The following is a 25,454-nucleotide window of genomic DNA, read 5'->3' as shown; positions in this document are numbered from 1 at the left end:
GTTATCAATCAAGTCGATTGTTTTAGCTGACGCAGTTTGAATAGTTGTGATGCGGTCAGGAGTGGGTCTCTTTGAGCAGATGTTTAGCATTTGGGCAATGGTCTTCCTTGGATGCCCACAGTCACAATTTGAGTCATTCCTTGTGTTTGACTTGTGGACAAAGTAGCCACATATTCCCTGGCCCATCCTCAAGTGGTTGAGAGTTGCGTAGATTTTCTGCAGAAGGTTGAAAGGTAGGACTAGTCAAGTCAGTTACCCAGTTGCTGTTGGTGCTGTTGACAGTCAACCAGGAGTTAAATCATCTACAAAGTTGATGTTAAAACTGATTCTTTACCATAGGGCTTTTGGACCAAGCAACAAGAACTCACCAGAAAATGAATCCCCATTAGGAAACAAGTTCATAAAAGCAGCTCATTTAGTCATTGAAGCTGCTGCCTGTGGGACACTGCTGCACACATACTGGCTGCTATGTTTTCTAGATTACAATTAAGACCATAAAAAAATAGAACAGGAATAGGATGCTTGGCCCCTCAAGCTTGTTCTGCCATTCAATAGGATCATGGCTGATCTGAAACTCCTCGCATTCACTTTATTGCATTTTCCATGTAACCCGTGGTTCCCCTACTGACCAAGAATCTGACAATCTCAGCCTCAAATATGCATAAGGACTCTATCCCTACAGCTGTCTGTGGCAAGAAGTTTCAAAGACTCAAAACTCTCCAAGAGAAGAAATTCCTCCTCCTCTCAGTCTTAAGTTGACACTCCATTATTCTGACACTACATCCTCTGGTCCTAGGCTCTCCCATGAGGGGAACATCTTCTCAGTATTTCCCCTGTCAAGGCCCTTAAGAATCCAATATGTTTCAAGGAGATTGCCTCTCATTCTTCTAAACTACTGTGGGTAGAGCCCTAACCTATAGAACTATAAGATATAGGAACAGTATTAGGTCATTCAATCATGGCTGATATGATTCTTAACCTCATCCTCCTATCTTCTTGCCATAACCCTTGATCCTGTTTAACCTTTGCTCATAAAGCAATCCTTCCGTATCAGGATCATCCTCCTGAACCTTTTGTCTGAACTGCCTACAATGAAATAATATCTTTTCTTAAATAAGGGGACCAAAATCTCTCACAGTATTCCAGATGTGGACTCACCAGTACAATTGCAATAAGACTTCCCTACTCCTAAACTTCAAAGCCCTTGAAATAAGGGTCAACATTGTATTAGCCTTCCTGATTACCTGTTTCAAATGTGAGCTTTCTGTATTTCATACAAAAGCCCAAAACAGTGAAACCTTGCATGGACCCAAGTTGAAGCCCAGCATGGACCCGTCTTTTTTCTCTGCTTAAGAAGGACTGTAATGCTGAACGTTTAACTTTATCTCTTTATTCTTCTAAATTATACCTAAGATTTTCTTAATTTCAAAAATATACTTTATTCATAAAATTATTTTGATATCAATATAATTGGTGATGCCATACATATGTATGCATTCCATTTCTTTACACACAAAGATCGGAATTAATCATTCATATGTACAAATCTGAACATTGACTATCCAGATATTCTGCTGAGGCGTCAGTGGAGCACAATTACTGGGTGGGCCCCCTGGTCTTCTTAGGCAGGCAGACCTTACACAGTGGGCTTTCCCCACCATACCTGGGCGGCAGCTGCCCCAAGCTTGAACACATCCCTCAGCAGGTAGTCCTGGACGTTGGAATGTGCCAGTCTGCAACACTCAGTCAGGGTCAACTCCTTCAGCTGGAAGACCAACAGGTTCCGGGCAGACCAAAGAGCATCTTTCACTGAGTTGATGATCCTCCAGGCACAGGTGATGTGCATTGATGTGCGTCCTGGGGAACAGATGGTAGAGCATGGAATCACATGTCACGGAGCTGCTTGGGACGAACCTCAGCAAACACCACTGCATTCCTCTCCAGACTTCCTTTGCGTAGGCACATTCCAGAAGGTGGTGTGTGACAGTCTCGTCTCTCCACAGCCGCTTTGAAGGCAGCGTGCGATGTGGCAGAAAGTCCGGGCGTGCATAAGGGATCTCACTGGCACAGCCCTTCTCACCACCAGTCAAGCCATGTCTTGGTGCTTGTTGGAAAGTTCTGGCGATGAGGCATTCTGCCAAATAACTTTGACAGTCTGCCCAGGGAACTGCTCAATAGGATCCGCCCTCTCCTTTTCCCGAAGGTTCTCAAGGACACTACGTGCTGACGGACTTGTGGTCAGAGGTGCTTTTCTTTGTAAATTTCTCCATGAAGGACAGGTGATACGGAAGCATGGAGATCAAAGATGGACCGGGTCTGAAGGGACACCATGTATAATGATCTGGGCAATGGGGGAAAAACAAGTCCAATGCCACCTTGTCCCTGATGGCCACCTTTGTGTGTGGCTGCATCAAGCTGTGCGTGGATCCCCGGTACGCAAACACCAAGTGTCACTACATACTGAGGTTCTACCTGTCCCCGGTGTTGCGAAGGATGAGCCTGGCCTCACTGCCGCGGAACACTCCAAGTAGTTGGACCGTTCCGTATCACATGTCCTCCATGGACAAATTAATATCTAAGATTTTTTTATTTCAAAAATATACTTTATTCATAAAATTATTTGGATCTCTTTACAATTGGTCATGCCATTCTTGTGCACACATTACATTGCTTTACGTACAGACATTGAAATCTATTTTTCCTATATTCAAGTCTGTACATTTACTATCCAGCTCTTCTGCTGAGGCGTCAGCAGAGCCTAAATGACTGCGTGGGCCCCCTATTCTTCTTAGACAGGCAGATGTTACACAGTGGTCTTTCCCCACCATGCCTGGGCGGCAGCTGCCCCAAGCTTCAGCGCGCCCCTCAACACGTAATCCTGGACCTTGGAATGTGCCAGTCTACAACACTCAGTCAGAGTCAACTCCTTCAGCTGGAAGATCAACAGGTTTCAGACCGCCCAGAGAGGGTCCTTCACCGATTTGATGATCCTCCAGGCACAGTTGATGTTCATCTCGGTGTGTCCCAGGGAACAGACCGTCGAGCGTGGACTCCTGCGTCACGGCGCTGCTCGGGACGAACCTCAACAAACACCACTATATTCCTCTCCAGATTTCTTCTGCACAGGCACATTCCAGAAGGAGGTATGTGACAGTCTCGTCCCCCCCGCAGCCGCTTCAAGGGAAGCGTGCGATGTGGCAGAGTCCGGGCGTGCATAAAGGATCTCACAGGCACAGCCCTTCTCACCACCAGCCAAGCCATGTCTTGGTGCTTGTTGGAAAGTTCTGGCAATGAGGCATTCTGCCAAATGGCTTTGACAATCTGCTCAGGGAACCGCTCAATAGGATCCACCCTCTCCTTTTCCCGAAGGGTCTCAAGGACACTACGTGCTGACCACTTCCTGATGGAATTGTGGTCAAAGGTGTTTTTCTTCATAAACTTCTCCACGAAGGACAGGTGATACGGAACGGTCCAACTACTCAGAACGTTCCACGGCAGTGAGGCCAGGCCTGTCCTTCGCAACACCGGGGACAGGTAGAACCTCAGTACGTAGTGACACTTGGCGTTTGCGTACCGGGGATCCATGCACAGCTTGATGCAGCCACACACAAAGGTGGCCATCGGGATGAGGGTGGCATTGGGTGTGACTTTTTCCCTGTTGCCCAGATCTTTATACATTGAATCCCTTTCGACCCAGTCCATCTTTGATCTCCATATAAAATGGAAGACGGCCCGGATGACTGCAGCAGCACAGGTTCTGGGAATAGGCCAGACTGTGCCATGTATAACAGCAATGACAGTGCCTCACACCTGATGACCAGGTTTTTTTCCCACGATGGAGAGTGACAGTAGCTTCCATCTGCCCTGTTTCTGCCTCACTTTGCTGATACACTCCTCCCAAGACTTGGCACACGCCCCAGCACCCCCCCCCCCCCCCTCCACCGTACCAAATACCCAGCACCTTCAGGTGGTCGATCCTGACAGTGAAGGGGATCGGGGATTGGCCCAGTTCCCGAAGAGTATGGCCTCACTCTTGCTTCAGTTTACCTTGGCCCCCGAAGCCCGTTCTAACTGGTCACATATGCACATGAGTCTGTGCACGGACAGCCAATCCAAACAGAAAACGGCGATGTCATCCATGTACAGGGAGGCCTTAACTTGTAGGCCCCCACTGCCAGAAATAGTCACCTCTCTCAGGTTCGCATCCTTCCTGATGAACTCGGCAAATGGCTCTATGCAGCACAAAAACAAGGCAGGAGAGAGAGGGTAGCCCTGCCTGACTCCAGCTCTGACTGGGAAGCTATCTGATTCCCACCCATTGATTCAGACTGCACTGACAATGTTGGTGTAGAGCAGCCTGATCAATTGCAGATTCCCTCCCCAAAGCCCATTTTGGAGAGAACATCTCTCTTATATGTGTGTGATATCCTGCCAAAGGCTTTCTCCTGGTCCAGGCTGATTAGGCAGGTATCCAACCCTCTGTCCCGCACGTTAGCAATCGTATCCCTGAGGAGTGCGAGACTCTCAGCAATTTTCCTGCACAATACAGCACAGGTTTGGTCAGGGTGAATCACTGACCCCAGAGCAGACCTGACCCGGTTGGCAATAACCTTTGACAAAATTTTGTAATCCGCATTCAATAGTGTGATTGGTCTCCAATTTCTGATTTCCTTCCTCTCCCCCTTCTGCTTGTAGATGAGGGTGATAATATCTTTCCTCATCGATTCACTCATGGTACCTGCCCGAAGCATACTGACATACACCTCCAGCAGGTCCTGGCCAATCAAGTCCCACAGAGCAGAATAGAGCTCAACTTGTAAGCCGTCGCTTTCAGGAGTTTTATTCTTTTCAAAAGACTCAAGGGCCTTGGTCAGCTCGTCCAGAGATAGTGGCTGATCTAGCCTCTCCCGTGTTCTGTCGTCTAAGACCTCTGTGATAGTGGACAGGAATGACTAGGAGACTGCACTGTCGTTTGGCTTTGCATCATACAGACTGGCATAGAAGGATTTGCTGATCCTCATGACGTCAGCCTGAGATGACGTTATCGAGCCATCTTCTTCCTTCAGGCTGCTGAGCATGGAGCTCTCTTTGTGCACCTTCTGTAAGAAGAAACGTGAGCACATCTCGCCCTGCTCCACAGAGCAGACCCTGGACCAGAAGATTATCTTGGAGGCCTCCGAGGCAAAGAGCGAGGGTTGCTGGCCCTTCATCTCCTTGAGCTCCTCCGTGACATCGACCCCCATCGTCTGCAGCAGGAGCGGGTCCTGCATACTTTCCTGGAGCTGGGACAGTTTTTCCCACCTCTCTCACCTCCTGAACACCTTTGAGGATGAAAAACCTCTTGATGTTCCCTTTTACTGTTTCCCACCAGTCTGCTGGGGACTCAAAGAGGGGCTTCACAGTTCTCCAACCTGTGTGGTCCCTCTTGAGCTCCTCAATGTTTCCTGGGGTCAACAGCTTTGTGTTCAGCTTCCACGTTCCCTTACAGCCTGCTGCTCATCCTGTAGATGACCGTCAGCCAACAGGAGGCAATGGTCAGAGATGAACACTGGCTTGACATCAATGGATCTGACCAAGAGCATTCAGGACACAAGCAAGTAATCTATCCTTGAGCAGATAGACCCGTCTGCCTGTGACCAGGTGCATCTCGCACCTCAGCACCTTTGTACCTAAGATGGTATAGAAAATGGTGACTTTGTACACTGTTCTCTGTACTTATGTATTCCTATACTTCAGTACACGTGACAGTAAAACCTAATTCTAATTCTGAGTACTTCCAAGTCTGTTTGTGTTTCAGCTTTCTGCAGTTTCTCTCCATTTAAATAATACTTGATCAATAGTAATTTGTTGGCTGTAAAACAATGTGTCATGAACGATATAGCTATGCAAATACTCCTTTGTTTGTTGACTAAGCCAATGAATGGAGACTGATGATAAATTACATTGAGCTGCTCTGACAAGCATTAGAGTACAAATTATATATTCTGATACCTTCCATCTACTGACAGTGATAGATATATAGAAAACAAAATCATTTCGGGGGGGGGGGGGGGGGGGGGGGGCGGGGGTGTCTTCATACACATAACAAAGCTGAAAATGCCAATCCTTAACAGGCAGCCTTTGTCACAAGAGAAATGACAAAGTGTCATTGGGGGTTGTTTTTGGCATGAGCAGTGGCCAAAGATATTCCCGAAGTCACAACAGATCCTCTACAGATTGCAAGAACTCCGGGTTTTATCCATATAGGAAGGTCAGCGCATCACTTCCATGATCACCTTTCAAATTATATCTTTTCCAACAGTAGATTTTATATAGTGTTTCAATAATGTACCTAAATATAGTTGGATAGACTAAACTGAAAGGTCACATTCCCTAGAGTGCAGCCAGAACATAAATATCATTGCACAATATCAGCACAAAACCAGTACAAACATATACTGACAGCACTCTACAGTTGCACATTCTCTATTTTCGATAAGTGCTGTGTATTAAAGAAATTAATTGGGATCGTTGTTTTATTTTATCAGTTTCAATGCATTTTACTTTCATTTCCCCTTTCTCCCCTACTCTGAAGTGCTTCCTGCTCACACCCTGCAGGACCCCATCCTGCAGTATGACCCACACGTGTGGCTCTAGACTACACAGAATCGATTCTGAGCCAGAAAGTTTGCGGCTTCAAGTTTCACTCCTGAGATTTGCCCTCACTGCAGTACTGAAGGAGTGCCGAGCAGTTGGAGGAGCTATTTTTCAGATGAGACAATAAACCATGACCTTGTCTGTTACATTGTTTTAAATAAAAGCAGGGGAGTACTCCTAGTGTTCTGGTCAATCAACAACACCAGCATAACTGATTATCTGATCATACATCATTGTTTTTTTGGGAGGCCTTGCTACACACAGTTTGGCAGCCACATTTTCTTTCTTCAAAGTCAAAAACAAAGTTTTCTTCCTTCTTTTCTCTTCCCATGTCGTGTATGAGGCTTCTATCTGCTTTCATTAATAGTATTTCTTTCCCTAGAGCAAGTCGCCAGAGTGTAGCCAGAGATTATTAATTGATTGATTGATTGATTTGTTGTGATTTGTACCGATGTACAGTGAAAACACACTGCATCTATCATAGCTGACCAGAAGACTGTCCCACCCTTACCATCTAACACCAGCATATTACCAGGAGTTACAGCTTGATAAGTGGCCTGCTTGGCCTAATGTGGTATATACCTTGTGGGGTTATCAACTCTTACAGTGGGACTTGAACTCAGAGCCATGGGTTTCCGAACAATGGATCTGTGTCTTAGGATACTTGGTAAGCCATTTCAAACTGAGTTGAGGAGACATTTCTTCATTGAGTGAATGGTGAAACTCAAATTCTTTGTCATAGTAGACTATGTCATTGTATATATTTATGAAAAAAATAAAAGGATTGTTTAAGGCCAAAGCTGCCAAAGGGCAGAGAGCAAGAGTTTGCAATTGAGATAGATAATCATTCACAGTCATGTTGTTTGGCAGAACAGGCTTCATGGGCTGAAAATCCCACCTCTGCTCATATTTTCTATCTTTCTATAAAAACAGACATTTCTAAAAAGAGAGACAAATTTGAAATGTTTTTATCTTGCACTCATCAAGACTGGGATACAGAAAGCAAAATTAGATAGTCTGTAATATGGTAATGAGTAATGTGGTATGATGGTATAATGTCAGGTATGTATGCGGGATGTAGTAGTAGACCATATCAAATGACATGCCTGTCGGCTGTCTGAAGTGGCCAGTGTGCCAACTGTGCCCAACCAGTCTAAGTTCACAAACCTCAAAACACTATGTTGTATCCAACATTAAATGTAATCCTGCTTCTTGACAATATATATTAAATAATGTTGAGTACGTTGAGGCTTATAGTGCAAAGCAATCTAACATTAGCAGATGGATTCACAGTGTAATTCATTAGTGCGTACTAGAAGCCTTTTAGGGCCTTTTTTATTTTATGGACAAAAGGATTTTTTAATTCCTTCATGGGGTGTGGGCACCACCAGCTGGGCTGGCATTCTTGCCCATCCTAAATTGCCCTTGAATTGAATGGCTTGCTAAGACTATTTCAGAGACAATCACATCACAGTTGGTCTGGAGTCACATGTAGGTTAGACCAGGTCAGGATAGACGATATCCTTTCCTAAAGTTCCTAAAGTGAACTGAATAGGTTTTTACAATATTAACAATTGTTCTGTGGTCACCATTACTGAAACTAACTTTTAATTCTGCATTTATTAATTGAATTTAAGTTCCAGAAACTGCAGTGATGATTTTTAAACCCATGCTCCCAGTATATGAGCCTGGGCCTCTCGATTACTGATACTCTACCATCTCCCAAAATGTCCATACATTGTACATTTATCAAAGAGGGAAGTCTTTTAGAGACAGCTAATTCCTGTACGGCAATACCCTCACCAATCAGAGTCGACCTGCTTGCTTAGATAAACGCACTAGTAAAGATTGACAATTTACAGGCCCTGCTACAACTTCACACCAAACTTGTTCCAATCAATCAGCACCCTATTCTGATGCTGAACAAATTGTTGTTTTCTATCTGAGTCTGGTTTCTTGCATCCCAGTCCTGACAAGTGCAAGACTGAAATATTTTCAGGGGTGACGTAAAGGAGGGCAATCCTCTTCCCCTAGGCCTCACAGAGAAGGCCACAACACCAGACCCTGCCAACCTGGACCAAGATTGCCCCTCAGATTAATGAGGTCTTTATAGCCAAAGAAGGGTGCAGCAACACCGGCTAGTGAGGCCCAATCCTGTGGAGATACAGAAACAGCCACATTCAGTAACCAAGTAAGAAGTATTGTCTATTGCTGTGCTATTCTCCCACCTCTTAACATGTCGTAACTTCAACCCATGTTTCTCTCTTTTGTCTCAAGGAACATTAGCATGGTCTCTGTGGTGAAGACACGACAATACAAGACATTCTTTCCTCTACATCTAGCACTCCTTGCCAACCATCTGTCTCAGCTGACACTGTCATCTTGGTGGGTTTTTGTTGGGAGGATCTGCTTGTGAGCACATCGCTGCCATGTCTCTGCAGCTGGCTGAAGAATAGACCTCAGAGGACTGCCAGAGGCCATGTGTCTGCTCAGCCCCAGGTAGGAGAGGATCCCATGATGTCATGAATTTTTGACTTCATTGACATAGACAAGCAGACACAGGTGTTGCAGGTGGGATTACCAGGGATGCTGGGCAACCTATCACACAGACTGCAGGAAAGCACCAATGCCATTGAGACCCTGCTGCCTCAGGCATGTGGCTGTTTGGCTGCCTCCATGAACAGGTTGGCAGCTGTCATTGAGAGACAGGTCCAGCAGTCAGAATCAGTTGGATATGAACCTGCACTGGTCAGCATCAATGGCTAAGCAACAGGGAGAAAAGGGACCTTAACCTCACCCAGATGCTTCTTCCTCATAGAGAGATGGGGTAGTTCCCATCCTGAGGAGAAACCAGGTATAAGACCCCCCAGAACTCGCTTCTCAGGACTCTCCCAAGCCTCCTCTCCAACCTGTCTACCACTCTCAGCTCTGTGGGAGTCGAGCCAAGGAGAATGAACTTTCCTTTGGGTAGAACATACTCTGTTGGTTTGGGCCCTCTATGCACAAATGTCCAGATGTAGCCTGAACAAAGCTCCAAGACCAACAGGCTCCACTCAGGACAGGGTTGTTCCACCCTAGCTGCAGACTCCAGAACTGCACCATAACATAGTGGAAAGAAAGAAGACCCTCTGAGGACACAAATGCGACATGGGTGAGTCTTCATGGTAAATACTTTCTCACATTTGGAAACATATGTCCTCTTAATTTCCTTAACTGTCTGAGTGAACGCCTGTCTCACCACAGCTACAACATTGAAGGTACAGAGCATAACCAGTGTTCGATGACCCAAAAAGTGAGGTTAGCGGTTTCTGCTCCTTGTCCAGGCAACGGCACATTGGAAGGGGATTACTATGAATGTCAAATGTTCCAGGCTGCAAGAGATTGCTTGTGCATCATGGCCACCATTGGGCTTCATTCATCAAGTTGCATGATTTGATGAAGAGTAATCCTTTCGGGAAGAGCAACAAATTCTGGCTTTGTCAGTTGTGCCCACATGCCATTAATGAACAGAATTACTATTCACTATTTCCTATATGTAGGGAGCTGGAGCTTGTTTTATCAAGGACAAAGATAACTCTCTTTACTGAGGAATCCTGAGCTGGTTTTGCAATTGTTTACAATACCTCAGAAATCTGGGAGCAGTTTCAACCCCTTCAACATGGTCGGTTTGGATCTGGTGGCATAATTGAATGCTGAAAAAAAATCAAACATTACATTGATTCACGTCCAATCTTTTGCTTTTTGATCTTTGACAGGGGTGATTTGGAGTATGGGGATGGAAGCTGGTAACCAAGCAGCTCACAGGAGTGGATTACTCACTCAAGTGTGTTCATGAGATTGCATGCTTTACATTTTACCTCCAATTTAAATTATATATTGACCATTGGGTCTCAAAAACTCAATTGTGAGTGTGGGATGAGATGTGAAGTGATTTTGCAGTACACCTGTGGGCCATGAGGAGCAGGCGTACTTTCCCGAACTCAAAAAGACGATCTGCCTCCCTGATCCATCACCTAACCTGCAAACATTCAACCACTGTCCCAGGAGCAATGGTCCCCTCATTCATAATATCCCCAGCCTATGATCTCCCGTTGACCTGACATTTTCAATTGTCTGCAGCCTTCTCTTTCCGATCCCTTCCTTCTCTATTGGAGTGTGCTCCAGATGTGTCTTCCCATCTAGTCCTGCCTCTTCCAACCTCCCACCAGATATTTCTCATCTTCCCAACTTGACCTTCCTCATCTGTCCACCCTCGCCTATATTTCTGATGTCCTTCAACCCTCCCCACTCGCCCTCACACCCCCACCTACAGCTTCAGATTTCCCTTCTCCAGTGGCTTTATGAGAACAGCCTAACCACTCAACAGGTAACAATCCCCTCAATCTGGCCGACTGCAGCAAGGTAACAAAGACAAAAGAGTAACAATCACGTCCTGCTGGTAAATTCTATAGGTCACAAGGGAAATCTATTTTACTACAGCAATTTCCTGAACAGAAAAACTGTGACCACTTTTATTCCAAACCTCTCTGAACCTCTCACTTCCCTATCAAGGCTGTGATGCCTGTTGAACAACTGAGAATGCAAGAAGGCATAAGAAAATGCTGCCACAGCTATTCCTCCTGTTCTTGTTGCCGACAGTGAAAGAACATTACAAAGAATTAATCCATGTGCAATACAATCTGAGCTGAGGTAGTGTCATAGTTTAATACTTGGCTTAGATTATATTTTTGTTAGAGTCAGCATGACACCACAATACTGCAAAGCAGATGTAAAGAATTTCACTCACTGTTCTCATTTATTACAGAGTGGTCAACATACTCTTGCATAGGATTTACTTACCATCAGTTGTATAAAATATATTATAGGCAAATTATTTTTTGAGCCCTGTGTAAAATGGAGAGGTCTGCTCTTCAGTTTTTGTAACATGAGTTTTTGTTCTGAAAAAAAAGCTGAGGAATTTTGGTGCTGAAGTATGGAACACTTTTCCAGTCCAGGTTCCTGGAGTAAGCACTGCCTGCTTCCTGGACAGGGAACGGTGAGATTAGACACAGAGGTGCTTCTTATCATCAGCCCCAGGTCAAAAAGAGACCACAAACATCCCCCACCCTGCCCCCACCCCGCCCCCCACCCCCCCAATCCCTACCCACATTACCTCCAATATGCCATTCGCCCACTGCTGTCAACAAGTGTTGAACAGGTCAGGAAAACAGATTGTGTGGCATATTTATTGGAAAAGCGCAGCAGGTCAGGCAGCATCCAAGGAGCAGGAGAATCGATGTTTCGGGCATAAGCCCTTCTTCAGGAATTCATTTCTGAAGAAGGGCTTATGCCCGAAACATTGATTCTCCTGCTCCTTGGATGCTGCCTGACCTGCTGCGCTTTTCCAGCAACACATTTTTCAGCTCTGATCTCCAGCATCTGCAGTCCTCACTTTCTCCCGGCATGTTTATTGCCTGACAGCGCAAGGAAGCTCCATTAACATCAATAGAAAAGAAAAGTTAATTATTTAAGTTATTTTTTAACTCTCAGGCTTGCTTCATTTCTGGATTAGAGTGGTACTGGAAAAGCACAGCAGTCCAGGCAGCATCTGAGGAGCAGGAAAATCGACGTTTCAGGCAAAAGCCTTTCATCAGGAATAGAGGCAGACTGCCTGCAGGGTGGAGAGATAAATGAGGGGAGGGTGGAGGTGGGAGAAAGTAGCATAGAGTACAATAAGTGAATGAAAGTGGGGATGGAGGTGATAGGTCAGGGTGGAGGGTGGGGGAAGATAGCAAAGAGTAGATTAGATTACTTACAGTGTGAAAACAGGCCCTTTGGCCCAACAAGTCCACACTGACCTACCGAAGCACAACCTACCCAGACCCATTCCCCTACATTTACCCCTTCACCTAATACTATGGGCAATTTAGCATGGCCAATTCACCTAACCTGCACATTTTTGGATTGTGGGAAGAAACCAGAGCACCCGGAGGAAATCCACACAGACACGGGGAGAATGTGCAAATTCCACACAGAGAGTCTTTGGCACTGTGAGGCAGCAGTGCTAACCATTGTGCCACCATGTACAATGAGTGGATGGGGAAGGTGAAGGTGATAGGTCAGAGAGGAGGGTGGAGTAGATAGGTGGAAAGGAAGATAGGCAGGTAGGACAAGTCATTGGGCCAGTGCTGAGCTGGAAGTTTGGAACTGGGGTGAAGTGGGGGAAGGGGAAATGAGAAAACTGGTGAAGTCCATATTGATGGCCTGGGGTTGAAGTGTTCTGAGGTGGAAGATGAGGCATTCTTCCTCCAGGCGACGACAGGAAAATTGACGTTTCGGGCAAAAGCCCTTCATCAGGAATAGAGGCAGCAGGAAAATCGATGCCCAGCTATGCCTGTCTCTTTGTTGGCTACGTACCTTCACTACCTCCCATTGCTTCATTTCTGCTGTGTGAGAAACTTATCTCAGAAACAGAACCCCTTTTTACTAAATCTGGCTTTATGTTTAGCAGGGTATCGGAATCATGGGCTCCCAGTTACCTTCTGTTGATAAAAGCTGTTGGGGCCAGTTCATTAGATGTATTCGAGCAGGAGCTGGACGTGGCGCTTACGGCTAAATGGATCAAGGGGAATGGAGAGAACGTGGGAATGGGATACTGAGATTGCATGATCAGCCATGATCATATTGAAGGGCTGAAAATTCTAGTCCTGCACCTATTTTTTATGTTTCTGTGTTTCAAGAGAACTGGATTTACGAATGACCCATTTCCCAAAATTCAACTAGTTGACAGTAGTAAAGCAACGGTGGAGGTTAGGCGGTGTGACACAATGTGATTAAAGCAGCAGAATACAGAACCTGGAGAACAAAACCGGTCATGCCAGTATTCCTGTCACAATTATCATACAAAGTGAGAAAAGCAAAATTGATTTGAATATTTAAGAAAAGAAAAAAGTAAAATGTCAGGATGCACGGTGCTGGTGAGTTTGAAAATGCTGGGCTCTTGGCAATTTATTCCCATTCCTGAGCAAACCCTTTTCCTGGGTCTGGGTTGTGGTTTAAAAACAATAGGATGATTCCACACTTCAAAAGACAGAAAACCCCAGAGACATGATTACTCCAAGGACTGACCACACACGGCCTTTGACTACCTGGTATAGACCAGGGCTGGACACTGAATCAGAGATGGTAAACAGCACAGGCAATGGGTATGTTGCTGAAAAAGAAACAGAAACGGATGGGTGGAACAACTGGTCTGGCAGCATAGCTGGAGAGAGAAACAGAGTTAATGTTTTGAGTCTTTTTCAGAAATGAAGAGAGGTGGAGAAGTGAAGAGTTTCACACTCTAGAAAAAGGTGAAAGGAAGCAACATGAACAAAAAGGAAGATCAGGGAAAGGGTGAGGAAAATTAGAGATTAAAGGTGTCACAGATCAAAAGGCAAAGGGAGTGGTATTGGTTGTAGTGAAAAAGACAAAGCATAGATCCAGATTAGGAGTCAATAGCAGAATGTAGTTTGGCACAACCGTGAAAACAAGACATTCGGTTTTGGTTGGTGGGTTTGGGTGCGGAATCACATTGGAGTATAAAGTTCATCAAATGTTGTGGAACTGAATGTTGACTTCAGAAGGCTACAAAGTGCCTAATCAAAAGATGAGGCACTGGTTGTCTAGCTTGTGTTGAGATTATCTGGCACATTGTGTCAGCTTTAGGATAGAAATATGAGTATGAGAGCAAGATGAGATATTGAAATAGCAAGTGACAGGAAGGGTAAGCCATACTTACACGCTGCTTGGAAGTGTTCCACAAAGATGTCTTTGTTTGGTTTTCCTAATGTAGACGTCACTGCATTGTCAGCAACAAATACAGTAGACTAGATAGTAAGAAGTGCAAGTAAATTGCTACTTCACCCGGAAGGAGTGTTTGTGAGTTTTGTTTTGGACAGTGAGGAAGGAGAATATAGGAGTACAAGTATTATACCTTCTGTGTTTGCATGGGAAGGTGCACTGGCAGGGACATGAGGGGTTGGGAGTGCTACAGGAGAGCACCAAGGTGTTGCAGACGGACTATCGATGGGAGTTGGGAAGACTATGAAAGGGTGAGGACAGAGTGAGGGAAATAGGTCAGATATAGTTGAATGCTAATCTCCTTTGTTGAGCAAAAAGAAAGAGATATCAGAAACACCAATGAAGAAGATTGCACCAATGGAACTGATGTGATGCAGATGGAGAAACTTGAAGAATGGAACAGAGTTCTTACACTAAACAAAATATTCTGAACTAGAGATATTACACAGCACAGGTAATAGTTTTACCACAGAACCAAAATTATTTTGAATTACTTTCAGTCATAAATTATCTAAATAAAGCATTCTTTCAAATAATTTGTCTTTTAATGTTTGATAAGAACCTATCAGTACAGATATAAAACCAACACAGTGTGGAAAACATAAAGCAGAAACTGGAAGATACTTCATATGTGTTTCAGTTTCACAAGTGTCTATTTATAATGTAGTGACTTCACATCACGGGACAGTTTGATGTTCTTAAAGAACTTAGTTCAATTCCAATGCTATGTGCAAATATTTTCAGCTTACATAGGCAATAATGGGAACTTGAACAATAACATTGAAACAATGGAACTGTTAAAGAATGTATTTGTGCTGCACCAAATCAGCATATAGCTAGTCTTTCAGACACTGAATTTGAGGACCAATTTAGTTACGTTTCTCCAAAACAAAATTCTGGCTCACGGTTTTAAAATTATTCTGAAACCACTACACACAATAAACCCATGATGAATATGGAATGACATTATAATATTTTCAGCATATGTGCTCAGGAAGGAGGAACATTTAAGGGGCTTTTACATAGTACATTGATAGCAAAGACTGGTGGGATATGGACCGAGAACAGGCAGAAGTTATTACTTTAATTTGGCATCATGTTCGGCACTACGTTATGGCTAAAGGGCCTATTCCTGGACTGAACTGTTCTATGTTCTAAATCTAATCAGTCCAAGGATTGCAGGTAGGTTATTCAGAAGGGAGCTTGCTCTGTTCTGGAGCTTGTTGGAAAATGTGGATTGATGACCCCACAGGTGTTTCTGGTTAGACAATGCAGACATACTGACAAGGTTATGCACTGATTCAGTTCGCTAAAATAGGAAATTCGACGTTTCGGGCATAAGCCCTTCATCAGGAATGAGGAGAGGGTGCCAGGCAGGAGACTCACTGAAATCCTTGTAGAGGGAGGAAGAGAGCTTCTTCAAGGAAGGCATCCTTGCAAGAGGATTCGCAGTAGGTTAAAATCTTTGGGTAAAAAATGAGGTCTGCAGATGCCTCTCCTCATTCCTGATGAAGGGCTTATGCCCGAAACGTCGAATTTCCTATTCCTTGGATGCTGCCTGACCTGCTGTGCTTTAACCAGCAACACATTTTCAACTGTGATCTCCAGCATCTGCAGACCTCATTTTTTACCCGAAGATTTTAACCTACTGCGAATCCTCTTGCAAGGATGCCTTCCTTGAAGAAGCTCTCTTCCTCCCTCTACAAGGATTTCAGTGAGTCTCCTGCCCAGCACCCTCTCCTCATTCCTGATGAAGGGCTTATGCCCAAAACGTCGAATTTCCTATTCCTTGGATGCTGCCTAACCTGCTGTGCTTTAACCAGCAACACATTTTCAACACTGATTCAGTTCCCCTTGCTCAGCTGCTACTTCCTTAGGGTTGGAGTTGTAAATAGGGAGGGACCTGGCACCTCTGCAGTATACCAAAAGTAAACCTTTCGGAGACCAATCAGTGATTCTTCATCCATCTGTAGGCATCACCCTTTTTTTCTTGAGAGGAAAGGGCACTTGCAGTGAGGTCAAGGTCCCTCGGCCCTCTGCTTTGCCATTCATGCTGAGCACCAATGGCTAAAGTGACAGAGTACAGGCATTTTTAGTAGCCACTGAGCAATCTGCCGGACCTGGATCTCCCTAGTAATTGCTAACCTGTCCATGGAGGCAGCCAGGCAGATGCATGCCACAGCCAGCATAATTCAGATGATGTTGGTGGACTCCAATACATGATCCAGTTTACCGAAAGTCTCTGACAAACCTGCCTGCCTGATCCTGGGACTGACTGTGCATTTGCAAAAACTTATCAATTGCCAATACCATTGAGTCATATTCTATCTGGGGCTGAGCAGATGCCTGGTCTCCAGCAGAACTCTGAATGTAAGAAACTTGAGGTATTTCTTCCTCAACCAGCTGCAGAGGTGTGTCAATGATATGCTCACCAGATAGTGTTCCTGAGCCTAATCGAGACAGATTGAGGTCAAACTCCCTGAGCTGATGGATGTTGCAGGAGAAAGCTTTACAGGTACGTCCTCTGAGGGATATGTCACTTCTTCCTCAGAGGGGGAGGAAAAGTCAATGAAGTGAACTCGTAGGGACCTGGATGTCCCGTGCAGAAGGGATATCTTCATCTCTAGGACTGGCAAAGGAAGCCTGAGGTTGGCACTCAGGTCAATGCAGTCTTTACTGTCTGGAGAAATGCCCAGCAGTGTCATAAGGTGGTCAACACCAGGACAGGTGCCACAATCTTCGCTCTGCTACTTCACAACTATGCTATCCGTGCTATTGTTCCCACTTCCCACCAACGATAATGCTGTACCACTCTCATTGTTGTATGCAGCATCTCCCTCACTACAAACCCTGCATGCCCTCTGTGCTGCCTATTCACTCACTCAGGGCAATTTCACTTCATCTCCCCCCCTACCACCTCCCCCCACCCCCCCCCCCCCCCCCCCCCCCCCCCACACACACACACACACACTAACAGCTGTGCCACCCACTTTCCTCTCACTCAATGGCATCCCTCACCTCAAACATCAGCGTTGTTATCTCTGGTTTGTTACCAGTGCCAAGTGATATCGAGGCAAGGAATAGGGAGAGGTATCAGCCGAATACGTAGTGGAAGGATGGTGCAGGAGGAGGGTTTCAGATACTTGGATAATTGGGGATCATTCTGGGGAAGGTGGGACCTGTACAAACTGGACGGTCTTCACTTGAACCAGAGGGGTACTAATATCCTGGGTGGGAAATTCTCAGCAGGGGAATGGGAACCGGAGGTGTAGTTGCAGTGCACAGGAGGATGAGAGTAGGAATGACAGGGACAAGATTTCAGGGTCACAGGAATGTGCTGGCAGACAGCGAAGTGGTTTGAAGTCTGTCTACTTCAACACCAGCAGTATTCGAAATAAGGTAGGTCAGCTTGCAGCATGGATATATATCTGGGACTTCGATGTTGTTGCCATTTCGGAGACATGGATAGAACAGGATGAGGAATGGATGTTGTAGGTTCCAGGATTTAGATCTTTCATTAAGAACAGGCAAGGCGGTAAAAGAGGGGAAGGCATGGCCTTGTTAGTCAAGGATAGTATTACGGTGGCTGAGAGAACTTTTGATGAGGACTCGTCTACTGAGGTAGTGTGGGCTGAGGTTAGAAAGAGGAGAGAAAAGGTCACACTGCTTGGAATTTTTTATAGGCCTCCGCAGAGTTCCTGGGAGGTAGAGGAGAGGATTGGCAAAATTATTCTGGATAGGAGTGAAAGGAACAGGGTGGTCATTATAACTTCCCCAACATTGATTGGAAATGCTATAACTCTAGTACGTCAGATGGATCAGTTTTTGTTCAATGTGTACAGGAGGGTTTCCTGACACAGTATATCGAAGGGCCAACAAGAGGAGAGGCCACACTGAATCTGGTGCTTGGTAATGTGCCAGGCCAGGTGTTTGATTTAGTTGTAGGTGAGCACTTTGGAGAGAGTGACCATAATTCAGTTATGTTTAGTCTAGTGATGGAAAGGGATGGGTACATGCCACAGGTCAAGAGTTATCAATGGGGTAACAGCAATTATAATGCGATTAGGCAAGAATTAGGATGCATAGAATAGGGTAACAAAATGCAGGGGATGCAGACAATGGAAATGTAGAGCTGGCTTAAGGAACAAATATTGCATGTCCTTGAAAGGAATGTCCCTATCAGGCAGGGAGGAAGTGATAAGGTAAGGGAACCGTGGTTTACTACAGAAATTGCATCTCTTGTTCAGCAAAAGAAGGAGGCTTATGTGTTGATTAGACAAGATGGTTCAGATGAGGTGATGGAGACTTACAGATCAGCTAAGAAGGACTTAAAGAGAGAGTTAAGAAGAGCAAAGAGAGGACACGAGCAGTCTTTAGCAAATAGAATAAAGGAGAATGCTAAAGCTTTCTATAGGTATGTGAGGAATAAAAGGATGATTTGGGTAGGAATAGGGCTAATCAAAGACAGAAGTGGGAAGTTGAGTGTGGACTCTGTGGAGATTGGAGAGGTACTAAACAAACATTTCTCATCGGTTTTCACTCAGAAAAAGGAGAATATTGTAGAAGAGAAGAGTGAGATACGAGATTTTAGACTAGAAAGGTTCGAGGTTAGTTACGAATAGGTGTTATCAATTCTAGAAGGAATGAAAGTAGACAAGTCCCCTGAGCTGGATGGGATTTATCCGATGATTCTCTGGGAAGCTAGGGAGGAGATAGGCATTGATATTCGAGTCATCTCTGTCCACAGGTTTAGTACCAAAGGACTGGAGGATTGCAAATGTTGTGCCCTTGTTCAAGAAAGGCAGTAGAGATGACCCAGGTAATTATAGACCAGTGAGCCTTACTTCTGTTGTAGGCAAGGTTTTGGAAAGAGATAGAATTTATAATCATCTAGCAAGCAACAATTTGATTTCAGATAGACAACATGGTTTCGTCAAGGGCAGGTCGTGTCGCACAAACCTCATTGAGTTTTTTGAGAAAGTGACCAAGTATGTAGATGAGGGTAGGGCAGTTGACATGGTATACATGGACTTCAGTAAAGCCTTTGATAAGGTTCCACATGATAGGCTATTGGATAAAATGCAGAGGCATGGAATTGAGGGTGATTTAGCAGTTTGGATTAGAAACTGGCTTTCTGAGAGAAGGCAGCGAGTGGTGGTTGATGGAAAATATTCAGCCTGGTGTCCGGATGCTAGTGGTGTGCCACAAGAATCTGTCTTGGGACCACTGCTGTTTGTCATTTATACAAATGACTTGGATGCAGGTATAGGTGGATGGATTAGTAAATTTGCAGATGACACTAAAGTCAGTGGAGTAGTAGACAGTGTGGAAGAATGTTACAGGTTGCAGGGGGACTTGGATAAACTGCAGAATTGGGCTGAGAGGTGGCAAACGGAGTTCAATGCAGCTAAATGTGAGGTGATGCACTTTGGGAAGAATAACAGGAAGGCAGAGTACTGGGTCAATGGAAAGATTCTTGGTAGTGTAGATGTGCAGAGGGATCTTGGAGTCCATGTACATAGAGACCTGAAAGTTGCCACTCAAGTGGATAGTGCTGTGAAGAAGGCATACGGTGTGTTAGGTTTCATTCGTAGAGGGATTGAGTTCCGGAGTCACTATGTCATGCTGCAGCAATCCAAAATGCTGGTGCGGCCACACCTGGAATATTGTGTACAGTTCTGGTCACCATATTTCAGGAAGGATGTGGAACCATTTGAAAAATTGCAGAGGAGATTTACCAGGATGTTGCCTGGTCTGGAGGGAAGGTCTTATCAGGAAAGGCTGAGAGACTTCGGTCTATTCTCATTGGAAAGGAAAAGGCAAAGAGGGGATTTGATAGAGACATACAAGATGTTCAGAGGATTAGATCGGGTAGACGGTGAAAGTCTTTTTCCTCGGATGATGACGTCAGCTTGTACAAGGGGGCATAACTACAAATTGAGGGGTGATAGATTTAAGACAGATGTCAGAGGCAGGTTCTTTACTCAGAGTGTAATATGGGTATAGAATGCCCTACCTGGCAATGTAGTTAACTCAGCCACATTAGGGAGATTTAAACAATCCTTGGATAAGCAAATGGATGATGATGGGATAGTGTACGGGGATGAACTGAGAATAGTTCACAGGTCAATGCAACATTGAGGGCTGAAGGGCTTGTTCTACGCTGTGTTGTTCCATGTTTCATGTTCTATGTTCAATCCTTCCCTTTCTCTTAATATCTGTGAAGACAGCTCATAATCGGGCACAAAGGGTCCAAATGGATGATGGGGTGCCCAACATTAGAGTCCTCACCCCCATGAGGAGAGACCGTTAGTCCTTATAGAAGGCCAGGTCTAGTCTTGTGGGGAAACTAAGACATCCATGTTCTGCCAACTGAGTAAATCCCATGCATCGTTCATCTATGATTCTCACACTAACCTCACTGTCAATGTCATTTACTGCATTCAACATGGAACATTTGATGTAAAGCCTTCTCTCTGTTTTGCATTTTACACATACAAGTGGATGTTTACTATCTCTGCAGGCAAGTTTGCCATCCTGATTGAAAGGCCCTCCAGGACCTCTCCAGTTCAGAGGCTGAAGTGGAAGCTTTGTCAAGGCATTTCCTGCTCAAGTACCAACAGCTTGGTGGGAGCATCAGCTACATTTGATTCAGCAGTCGACCAAGGAAGAAGATCCCCAGGTCGCTAGCACCCAGAGGACAGCCAGGGACTAGGTCCCTGCTCAACCCCAGGCAGAACTTGGACCCTGTTGTTGTTGGCAATCAGGGATTTTGTCCACATGCACAGGCAGACACAGAGCAGCACTCCTAACAGTCCTGAGACTGCACCAGTATAGCTATTCTATGGAAATTCAGCTAGCATAACATGCAACTTCCATGGACAGTCTCAGGATCTTCTGGGTATTCGCTCAGCTTCCACTCCATTGGCCTGCCTGTTGGTCCTCAGCAGCCACAGCAAGTGATGGGCCAAGCCAACTTTACCTCACACCAGCTAGGCCATCTGCATAAGCAAACAGAACAATGCTAGTAGGTTCCCAGCCAGAGGAGGTACCACACAATTGTCTTTCAGATGTCTCTTGCTGGGAGAGTCCAGAGGTGGCAGGGCCTTCCACCTTTAACTTGCCTACTGTTGTCAGATCTGTGAGTGTTCAGGCCAAGAAGAGTGCATTTGCCTTTTGCAAGAAGACGCACAGTATGTCTGGGCCCTCCAAACCTCCAAGGCCAATGGGCTCCAGTGCAGGGTAGGCTCCTTCCAACCCAACTGCAGAATCTGGCTCCGTACCTCGGAATAACGGGGAGAGGGTATGAAAAACAAAAAAAAAACTTGAGGGCACATTGCTGGCACAGGTAACTTTTTTTTCTGCAAATAAATTTTGACCTTTGTTAAAACATGCTCAAAATGCCACTACATCTCTGCTTATTCCTCTATGTGTAATTCCTGCTGTAAGTCTCTATCCATGAGGTCAGACATCAGTTCACATGCATAATGTTCCGTGGAGCAATGCTTGACTTGAGAAGCTAATGCACCTTGCATGGACAATGTGAACAGCACCTCATGCAACTATCTGCCCAGGCATATAGGTGTTGGTATGGTATCACTGACCTCAGTGGCAAAATCTGCTGTTCTTATACAAAATGGTGACGAATGTTTGGGCAGTAAGGCAATGCTAGCAACATACGCAGTGTGTTTGCTGTTTATGCTGCTGCTGGCACATATCACATGTGTACAATTGATATCCACATCCCTGATAGAGGACTGATGGCTAGCAAGACAAGACAACTGGCTCTGTAATTGCAATGAAAGGGATGGCAAGGAAGGCAAGGCAAGGCATAGCACATGCTGTAAACATCTAGGTTGATGCTGAGTGAGCAACTCTTAAGAGGGCAACTGGGCAGCCCTGAGAGGCAACTTGGTCAAATCCATGAACGAAGTGCCTGTCCCTGTGTACAAAGAAGCTGGTTGCTGGTATATTCCACGGTACACCTTAAAGAGCAGAAGAATGCTGCAAGTGGATCAGAGGGGTGCCATCAGGGTTCTGAGATGTGGTTGTCAGATAACATTGTCTACAACTGTGGAGTACACAGTGGTGCCCTGGATTATGCCTTAAGACATTATTGCAGGATGCACAAGATGGCAGCTCAGAGGAGCAAGCAACGATCTGAAGTTGACAGATCCCTGCTCTGAATTTCATGTCAGGAATTGTTAACACCTAGTTTTCTCTTCAGCAGATAAGAGAGTGGGAAGCTGCATATTCATAAGCTGTGATTTGCTGTTAATGAGGCCAAGAAGAAGCACTAATCCCTGTTGATTAGCACCTCGCCATTTTCCGGTACGAATCTTGCCTCAACAGCAGACCTCCCTCTAAACATTAACTCCCATTAATAGTATCTCATCTCAGTATTTGGGTCGCAAACATCCTTCGACATTTTCTTGGATATATAAGGAATACATTTAAAATTTCTCCACAAATAAAAACACAGCATCAAGCTGTTGGTAGAAATGATGTTGAGTTTGACAAGTTCGCTGATTACTTTAGTCGACTTAATAAAGTTATACTTGTGTTAAAACAGCAGATGGTTGAACATTATATCAATATTCTCCTGACATTGAGAAAGGCCTCACTTGAGTTATCATTTTATCTCTCATTTCTCAACGTAACCCATGGCATTCAGGCCCCTGTAAAGTTTCACTCGTAATTACAGAAATAGAAAAACTTTCTAAGAGCGTCAAGATGATAGCAGATTTCATAAGTCTTGCAGTAATCATTGCTTTAATTACTTTATGATGCCATTGATGTAAGATAGCATCACGGATTGAACTATTACTCTTTGTTAGCCATTTCTCTTGGATTCTCCAGAAAGCCTGTGATTTGGGATTCCGTCTGGCACTATTTAGGGACTGCTGTCATAGGCTATACTGGTCCTTCTGAGTGTGCTGCATCTGTGTCTCAGCATTACCCAAGAATTATTATTTTCTGGTACTCTGGAATTCCAACAAGTTATTTTATTTGTGCAGCTGTATGCAGAATGCTGATTTCCATTTTACAAGTCTCTGATATTATTGTTCCATTCCTTCTTCTCAGAGACTTGATAGATTTGACTGCTGATGTTAGTGTTAGATCATTTTATATGTCATTATATTTTTGCATGCAAATTCTCATTATATTACACCATGTCTCCCTGTCCCAAACACTATCAACTTATGGGTGTAGCATGCCTTTCAACACCCAGTTTGTTGCCTATGACTGGGAACAACCTTCAAATCAAAACAAAAAGTCATAAGTCAGAACATCATCTGCTGTTTGTAACAGATCTGTCCTTCATAATATTAATAATAATGAAGGTAGGAGTAACTCCAGTTAAAACCATTTTATCTCAGCATTTGGGTCACAAGCATTCTTCTACATTTTCTTGGAGTAAAATCATGAATGAATTTATAATGAATATGTTTACAATTTCTCTACTGTCACAGCATCAAGGTGTAGTTAGAAATGGTGTTTGATTTAACAAGTTAATTGATTATTTTAGCAGAGACATTAATAAAATTAGTACTTGTGTTAAAACAGGTGAATATGTTTAGTACTCACCTACTAATATCGGCAACAGCAATTTCTATAATGCTTGGAGGTTAAATATTAAGTTGTTCCTATTGGTAAAAGAGGACATTGATTTTAAAGTTTAAGAGACTTGGGTCAGTTCATGGAAATTATCAAATGGTCTTGAACATTTATATTTGGAAAGAGCACAAATTTGAATCATGGCTAACAATTTTTGAAATTTTTATACAAAGGAAGGACATGAGTATTTTTTCAACTGGATAATTGCAAATTATTTATCAGTGTACTTGCAGTAAATCTGTAATCATTAATCTTTCCATATAATTGTTGTTATATATCACTAGAATTGAATATACTAAACAGCATTACTTTGCTATTGACACAGATATAGCATTAGTATGAAAATTACTCAGTCTTTCACGATCAGTTTCCTAGTCAGTCCAATGTGTTCTCTAACATCGAAAATTATTCAAACTGGTTTGAGGCTACAATGATAATATTATGCGAAAAGCAATACACTTGTATGCTTTGTTTTCTTTTCAAACAAATGAAACAGAACAGCAAATTTCCACACAGCAAGTTACCACTAATTGTTATATGATAATAAGCAAATAAACTTCTGGTATGGCATCACCCACAATCTCCAATCAGAAATTTCACAGTACTCTGGATCAAGTGGGATTTAACAAGTTAATTGATTATTCAGAGACTTGATAGATTTGACTGCTGATGTTAGTGTTAGATCATTTTATATGTCATTATATTTTTGCATGCAAATTCTCATTATGTTACACCATGTCTCCCTGTCCCAAACACTATCAACTTATGGGTGTAGCATGCCTTTCAACACCCAGTTTGTTGCCTATGACTGGGAACAACCTTCAAATCAAAACAAAAAGTCATAAGTCAGAACATCATCTGCTGTTTGTAACAGATCTGTCCTTCATAATATTAATAATAATGAAGGTAGGAGTAACTCCAGTTAAAACCATTTTATCTCAGCATTTGGGTCACAAGCGTTCTTCTACATTTTCTTGGAGTAAAATCATTTGGAGAGGCAAGAAATGATTTGGTATAGTTAGCATGGTTTTGTGTGAGGGAACATGTGTCTCACAAACTTCATTGAATTTTTTGAGGAAGTAACCAAGGAGATTGATGAGGGCAAAGCAGTACACATTGCACAAGGTTCCACATGGTAGACTGATTAAAAAGGTTAGATTACCTGGGACTCAGGATGAGCTTGCAAATTGGATACAAAATTGGCTTAACGGCAGGAGACAGAGCATAGTGGTGGAGAGTTGTTTGTCGGACGAGAGACCTGTGACCAGCAGTGTTCCCCAGGGATCGGTGCTGGGCCCACTTCTGTTTGTAGTTTATATAAATGACTTAGACGAGAATATAGGAGACATGGTTAGTAAGTTTGATGATGACACCAAAAT

The sequence above is a fragment of the Hemiscyllium ocellatum genome, chromosome 18, assembly GCF_020745735.1.
Source record: "Hemiscyllium ocellatum isolate sHemOce1 chromosome 18, sHemOce1.pat.X.cur, whole genome shotgun sequence".
Lineage (NCBI taxonomy): Eukaryota > Metazoa > Chordata > Chondrichthyes > Orectolobiformes > Hemiscylliidae > Hemiscyllium > Hemiscyllium ocellatum.
This window is presented reverse-complemented; position numbering follows the sequence as displayed.